This window comes from Salvelinus alpinus, chromosome 24, assembly GCF_045679555.1.
Source record: "Salvelinus alpinus chromosome 24, SLU_Salpinus.1, whole genome shotgun sequence".
NCBI lineage: Eukaryota > Metazoa > Chordata > Actinopteri > Salmoniformes > Salmonidae > Salvelinus > Salvelinus alpinus.
The window spans coordinates 4,435,528-4,443,920 of record NC_092109.1 but is presented as its reverse complement, the minus strand read 5'-3'; the positions used below and the strand labels follow the sequence as shown (position 1 = coordinate 4,443,920).

The following is an 8,393-nucleotide window of genomic DNA, read 5'->3' as shown; positions in this document are numbered from 1 at the left end:
CTCATATGTATATACTGTACTCTATACCATCTACCGCATCTTGCCTATGCCGTTCGGCCATCGCTCATCAATATATTTTTATGTACATATTCTTATTCATTCCTTTACACTTGTGTGTATAAGGTAGTTGTTGTGAAATTGTTAGATTACTTGTTAGAAGCACAAGCATTTCGCTACACTCGCATTGACATCTGCTAACCATGTGTGTGACCAATACAATTGGATGTGATTTGATTTGAAGTAATTGTCGGCCTGCATCTCACACTACTCTTCAAAACTATTCCAAACTCCTTACACAACCGCAGGACTCTCATAGCTTTTCATGTTCTTTGTCAGACACCTCCTGCAGCCTGTTTCTGTTTCGATTCACTAGCAGAACGCTGACAGCTAACGATAACACAACTAACAGCTCATGCTAACACCTAGAGCTAGCTAGAGCAGAGCTAGCTAGAGCTAGAGAGTAGTCGAGGACAAAAGAGCCTGGAACACAGTAGGGGCATTGGTGAGGTCAAAGGGCATGACCAGATAGTCGTAGTGGCCGATGGCCATGTTGAAGGAGGTCTTACACTTGTCCCCCTCTCGTGTCCGCACCAGGTGGTATGCGTTACGTAGTATGGTATGCGTTACGTAGTATGGTATGCGTTACACTAGGGTAACACTATGCGGTTCTTGACGTAATCGAAGTAGCTTTCGTGCCCCCTCTTTCCTGAACACCGGAGAATTGAATACCTTCCTCACCTCCGCCATGAATTCCTCCAAGCGAAGGCAAATGGCGGCCTGTTGCTCCCAAACCGCCGTAGCCCAGGAGAGCGCCCTACCAGACGTGAGCATTATAAGATACTCTATTCTCGAACGGTCCGAAAGGGAATGAAGAGGGCTGCAGCTCAAAGATAAGGGAGCACTGGGAAGGAAATGCCCGACAGGTTCCAGGGTCGCCAACATAGCACTCAGGAGGAGGGAAGCGGGGTTCCCGGGAATCTGGGGTAGGCTGTACAAAATCATCACTGGCAGGGGAATTACTAAGTGTCTGGGAGATCTCCGTTGTGGCATGCTGCCACAGAATTGCTCTAGTAATTTTCCAAACCCTGGTCATGGTGTCCCGACAGCGTATGGAGGGCTAGAAAAACAGCGACAAGGGAAACAGGAGCACGGAAAAACTGTAAGCTTAACAAGACAAGACAAACTGGCAACAGACAAACAGAGAACACAGATATAAATACACAGGGGATAATGAGGAAGATGGGCAAGACCTGGAGGGGGTGAAGACAAGCGCGGAGACAGGTGAAACAGATCAGGGTGTGACAATCACAGGGATGGGGACAAGGACAGATGGCTACTTTATTATGGGAATGACTGATGGTGGTTCATTCCTAAACCAGGGTCGTATGCATTATGTCACATCATAGCAAAACATTTCAACACATGTTTTTTTACATTTAGTCTAGGACTAGGTAGTTCCTCCCTGTTTCAGTCTGTTTTCTTTCATTCAGTACCTAATGAACACCACCCAGGAATCAGGGAATAGGAAATCCCAAGGAAATGTGAACCTGTGTCAGTGTTGGTTAGGTTATATAATTGTTATATCGACTCTTTGTCACGTTCCTGACCTTATTTCCTTTGTTTAGCCTTGTTTAGTTGGTCAGGACGTGAGCTGGGTGGGCATTCTATGTTATGTGTTTCTATGTTGGGTTCATTGTATTAGCCTGATATGGTTCTCAATCAGGGGCAGGTGTTTTACGTTTCCTCTGATTGAGAACCATAGGTAGGCTGTTCTCACTGTTTGTTGGTGGGTGATTGTTGCTGTGTCTGTGTTTGTTCGCCACACGGTACTGTTTCGTTTCGTTCGTTCGTTCGTTCGTTCATGTTTTATGTTCTCAAGTTCAGGTCTGTTCACGTCGTTTTGTTATTTTGTATTTTGTCAGTGTTCTGTTTAGTTGGATAAATCATTAAAATTCAACATCATGAACATTCACCACGCTGCGCCTTGGTCCTCCTCTCTTTCACCTGAAGACGAGCATTACACCCTTAAACAATGCATAAATGACACATCATTTGAATATGAAGACATATTCAAGATCTATGTAGTGTCAAAAGGTCTCTCTCGTAGGTCTCTCTCTTAAAATGCACACCGGTATCAACTTAAGGGAGCTGACAAAATAAAAGAAACACTTGAGTAATGAGGAACACAAAGCATCTTGAGAGCAGGTTCTTCCTCACAGGTGTGGTTCCTGCGTTAATGATTGCAGTTAATAACCCATCATTCTTAGGGTCATGTATACAAATGCCCAGTTGCCCATTATCTTAGCTACCATGACTAGAAGAAGAGATCTCAGTGACTTTGAAAGAGGCTTGTCAAAGGAACAAAGTGTGTGTGTGTGTGTGTGTGTGTGTGTGTGTCAGTCACCAGATCTCAACCCAATTGAACACTTATGGGAGATTCTGGAGCGGCGCCTGAGACAGCGTTTCCCACCACCATCAACAAAACACCAACTTATGAAATGTATTGTTGGAAGAGTGGTGTCGCATCCCTCCAATAAAGTTCCAGACACTTGTTGAATCTATGCCAAGGCACATTGAAGTTGTTCTGGCGGCTTTTGGTGGCCCAATGGCCTATGAAAGGCCCAGTGCAGTCAGAAAGGTGATGTTTTATGATATTTCCATGTTATGAGGTGTCTGATTTGCTTGTTCTGTCCTTTTCGATCTCTTTCTATTTTGTTCTCTCTCGCTCTCTCTCTCTCTCTCACACTCTTTCTTTCTTTCTTTCTGTAACATGAATGACAACCAAGTAATGTCCCACTGTGTAGATGTAATTCAATCTCCCTCTCCCCCTCTCTCTCCCTCCATCCCTTCTCTTCTCTCTCCCTCTCCCTGTCAGACCCAGGCCGTGCGTACAGTGGGCCAGGCATTCGAGGTGTGTCATACGCTCAGCCTGCAGCACACCCAGCAGGACATAGACGGACATGCAAACAAAGAGAGTGACAAGTCCCCAAAAGAGATCCCCGTTGAGGGAGAGATAAAGAGTGACACACACATGAAGACAGACACACACATTTCCGCACGCTAACACACAACGCCATAACCTCTTCTCTCACAGAGATTTTATTGTCCAATAATTTATCTGACAAAAAAACTGAAAATGAACACACTGTCTATGTGTGCATCAAGTATGACACCTAATATACAGTATGTGATGATGTAATCATATATCATGTCTGGGATTGATGATTTCATTGTTATGTGTGTGTGTTCCCCTCTTCCATCAGGTCATCAGCTGATGGGGGCAGAGCAGGAAAGGAGGAGGAGCCCCAGGAACAGTCCCAGCAAGTGGTCAGCGAGATCCTCCAGAGTCTGGCCGAACTTAATGTGGTCAAGCCTGGACACACCATCATGGTACTGTAAGGACACACACACACACACACACACACACACACACACACACACACACACACACACACACACACACACACACACACACACACACACACACACACACACACACACACACACACAGTCTTGTACAGCTAACCTTGTGGGGACATACAATTCAGTCCCATTCAAAATCCTATTTTCCCTAACCCCTAACCCTAAACCTAACCCTAATCCTAACCCGTACTCTTACCCTAACCCTAACCTTAACCCTAACCCTAACCCAAAAACCTAAACTTTATCCTAACCCTAAACCTAACCCTAGCTCCTAACCCTAACCCTACAACTAACCCTAGCTCCTAACCTTAATATTTAACTTAATTCTAACCCTAACACTAATTCTAACCTTAACCCTAAACCCCCTAGAAATAGCATTTGACCTTGTGGGGACTAACAAAATGTCCCCAGCTGGTCAACTTTTTGTTCGTTTACTATTCTTGTAGGGACTTCTGGTCCCCACAAGAATAGTTAAACACGTCCACACGTCCACACACACACACACACACACACACACACACACACACACACACACACACACACACACACACACACACACACACACACACACACACACACACACACACACACACACACACACACACACACACACACATATATATGATGGCGTGTTGCTCTGATAGAGGTAGAGAATGTTCCCCTACATTACAGGACTGTGTGAACACAAGCCTACGTTCATCCACTTACCCTAGTACCGAAGAGACTAACCAGACGAGTGGTGCTGTCCTGTCAGAACTATCTCTGTTTGCCATAGAAATAGAATAAGGTGGCCTGGAGTGGTCTAGACTAGAGTCAGTAGTGGTCTAAGCCGCATACCGTTGCAGCGTAGGTCCAAATCCGGCCCCACTGCTATTTTAGCACTCTCTCTCCTCTATCTTTCCTCTCTACCTCTGTCCTGTCCGATAAACAAAAAGTACTACACCCCTCCTTCAAAAGGAAAACAAGAGAGAAATAGAATGAGGAGTATTATATGGCACTCGAGTTAGAGTAGACCATTATTGAACTTTATGGCTTCTTCTCAGAAGAGAGGGAGATAGCGGGACGAAGGAGGTAGAATGAGTGAGAGACAGCAGAGGGAGAGAGAAAGGGAGTGCAGAGAACAACAGTAGGGAGTGTCTGACAACCTCAGCACTTGTGACACAGCAGCCAACTGGCGTAGCACAGAGAGAGAGAGATCGAGCGACTCAACTCGTGTCAACCCCATGCCCCTGTCAGCGCCAACCAACTCCCCGTGCCAACCTGATATCCGGCGTGACACAGCAACTAGACTGGCATTTAGAGAAGGAGTGGTCTAAGGGAAGGAATTGACCTTTTGGTGCCCTCTCCTCTCCTCTCCTCTCCTCTCCAGCTCTCCTGTCTTCCTTCTTTCTTCTCTCTTCTCTCTCCTTTCCTCTCTCTTTCTTTTGCCCTCTTTTTCCCCCTCTCTCTTTCACGGTCCTCTCTCCAGTCCCAGTCCGCCATCTTTCATCAACAATAACTACTTCTACTGCTCATTTTATGTCGGAAGAGCATTTCAAACACCCTCATAGCATGCAACTAACTGGCACAGGACTCTTAGGATTAAGGCTCAGTGCAGACACATTCACTATCTTTATTCCCATCTCTCTCGCTCTCTCTCTCTCCGGCTCTCTCTCTTCTTTGCAGCATGCACTGCATTCAAGCACTGTCTCTACCCTCCCTCTAGTGGTGAAATGTGACTGGTACACTTTCAAGGGCACTACAAAGCGTTAATTTTCAGTTGGGTATTTGGGTTTGTATTAGCCAGTTATTATTGTTAGTGTATTACAGCAATGTTTAAAGATCTGAAAATACATATTGGTATATATTTGAGCACGTCATCTAAATGTACTGTTTCTGTATGTTTACCTGTGTCTGTATAAGGAGTATTTTCCTTTCCCTTTTGAGGAAATTAGCATGATGCCCTGTAACGATCCACATAAATACATGTTAACACTGCCTTGGAGAATGCTGTATTTAGACCCACTCACACTGACACACACACACACACACACACACACACACACACACACACACACACACACACACACACACACACACACACACACAGTCCCAGCTGTTATCTATCTGTAGTCCTGATGTCTGGTCAGTGTGGCACAGCTATCCACCTCTGTATTTACAACATCACATTCACAAGGTCATACACTATACCAGTGGTCCTGTGTGGTTCAATTGGTAAGAGCATGGCGCTAGAAGCGCAAGGGTATTGGGTTTGATACCCACTAGGGTCACCAATATGAAAATGTGCGCACTCATTATTTTAAGTTGCTGTGGTTAAAAGCATCTGATAAATTAGATATATTATACTTACAAATGTAGAAAGGTTATTTCAGGTCATGCACTGTTCACATATAGTGCACACTGCACCAACCCAGTCCTAGTCAGTACTGAAGTAAAACTGAAGTGCCATGGCCGACTGACTGACTGGCTGGCTGGCTTAATGACTAAGTCATGTGCCTCATTTGGCGCCATTGTTGTCTGTCTGTCTGCTGCTGGACCACTAGGGGGCACTGCCATCAAAGCTATGTAAGGACACAAACACACACCTAGACATATGCATTTCTGTGCACATACACTTGCAGTGCATTCAGAAGTCCTCAGACCCCTTGAATTTTTCCACATGTTGTTGCGTTACAGCCTTATTCTAAAATTGATTAAATAACAATTTTCCCTCATCAATCTAAACACAATACCTCAGGAAAACAAAGTGAAAATAGGTTTTTAGAAATTTTGACAAATGTAGAAATACCTTATTTACATAAGTATTCAGACCCTTAGCTATGAGACTCGAAATTGAGCTCAGGTGCATCCTGTTTCCATTGATCATCCTTGAGCTGTTTCTACAACTTGATTGGAGTCCACCTGTGGTAAATTCAATTGATTGGACATGATTTGGAAAGGCACACACCGGTCTATATAAAAGGTCCCACGGTTGACAGTGCATGTCAGAGCAAAAACAAGCCATGAGGTGGAAGGAATTGTCTGTAGAGCTCCGAGACAGGATTGTGTCGAGGCACAGATCTGGGGAAAAGGGTTGCAAAACATTTCTGCAGCATTGAAGGTCCCCAAAAATAAAGTGGCCTCCATCATTCTTAAATGGAAGAAGTTTGGAATCACCAAGACTCTTCCTAGAGCTGGCCGCCTGGCCAAACTGAGCAATCAGGGGAGAAGGGCCTTGGTCAGGGAGGTGACCAAGATCCCTAAGGCCACTCTGACGGAGCTCCAGAGTTCCTCTGTGGAGATGGGAGAACCTTCCAGAAGGACAACAATCTCTGCAGCACTCCACCAATAAGACCTTTATGTTAGTGGCCAGAAGGAATCCATTCCTCAGTAAAAGGCACATGACAGCCCGCTTGGAGTTTGCCTCTCAGACCATGAGAAACAAGATTCTCTGGTCTGATGTAACCAAGATTGAGTTATTTGGCCTGAATGCCAAGAGTCACTTCTGGAGGAAACCTAGCAACATCCCTACTGTGAAGCATGTTGGTGGCAGCATCATGTTGTAGCGATGTTTTTCAGTGGCAGGGATTGGGAGACTAGTCAGGATTGAGGGAAAGATGAACAGAGCAAAGTACAGAGTGGTCCTTGATGAAAACCTGCTCCAGAGAGCTCAGGACATCAGACTGGGGCGATGGGTCACCTTCTAAAAGGACAACGAGCCGAAGCACAAAGCCAAGACAACACAGGAGTGGCTTTGGGGAAAGCCTCTGAATGTCCATGAGCCCAGCCAGAACCCAAACTTGAATCCGATTGAACATCTCTGGAGAGACCTGAAAATAGCTGTGCAGTTGCAAACCGTAGTCTGACTTTTTATGGAGGTTATGGAGCAGTGGCTTCTTCCTTGCTGAGCGGCCTTTCAGGTTATGTCGATATAGGACTCGTTTTTCTGTGGATATAGATACTTTTTTACCTGTTTCCTCCAGCTTCTTCACAAGGTCCTTTGCTGTTGTTCTGGGATTAATTTGCACTTTTCGCACCAAAGTACGTTCATCTCTAGGAGACAGAACGCGTCTCCTTCCTGAGCGGTATGACGGCTGCGTGGTCCCATGGTGTTAATACTTGCGTACTATTGTTTGTACAGATGAACGTGGTACCTTCAGGCGTTTGGAAATTGCTCCCAAGGATGAATCAGACTTGTGGAGGTCTACAATTTTTTTTCTGAAGTCTTGGCTGATTTCTTTTGATTTTCCCATGATGTCAAGCAAAGAGGCACTGAGTTTGAAGGTAGGCCTTGAAATACATCCACAGGTACACCTCCAATTGACTCAAATGATGTGAATTAGCCTATCAGAAGCTTCTAAAGCCATGACATCATTTTCTGGACTTTTCCAAGCTGTTTAAAGGCACAGTCAACTTAGTCTATGTAAACTTCTGACCCACTGGAATTGTGATACAGTGAATTATAAGTGAAATAATCTGCCTGTAAACAATTGTTGGAAAAATACTTGTGTCATGCACAAAGTAGATGTCCTAACCGACTTGCCAAAACTATAGTTTGTTAACAAGAAATTTGCTGAGCTGTTGAAAAAAAGAGTAAGTGTATGTAAACTTCCGACTTCAACTGTATATGTTTTATTTTATTTGCGAGTCTTTCGCCGACGTGCAGGCGCCGGACTCTAATGCGCTCATCATGAAATATGTAAAGAAATAATAGTGGCAACCGTTATTTTCAATTTCGGGGAATAGGAATTCCAATCATCTAATTAGATTTTCAACTGCAATCTCTTGGATGAGCACTCTGGGAGGGGAGTCTAAGGGTGAGACTGTAGCATAACATTTAAAATTGAATTCTTCAAACACACACACACACACACACACACACACACACACACACACACACACACACACACACACACACACACACACACACACACACACACACACACACACACACACACACACACACACACACACACACACACACACACACA

The 8,393-nt window shown here is 44.7% G+C and overlaps 1 long non-coding RNA gene across 1 annotated transcript; it reads right to left on the bottom strand.

The window, feature by feature from the left end:
- Nucleotides 1–3,083: 3,083 nt before the first annotated feature.
- LOC139551745 (uncharacterized) lies at nt 3,084–5,904 on the bottom strand. The gene is made up of 3 exons (XR_011670313.1): nt 5,774–5,904; nt 5,311–5,366; nt 3,084–3,393 (listed from the first exon to the last, which is right to left on the bottom strand). It is a non-coding gene; the product is annotated as an uncharacterized lncRNA (long non-coding RNA).
- Nucleotides 5,905–8,393: the final 2,489 nt, after the last annotated feature.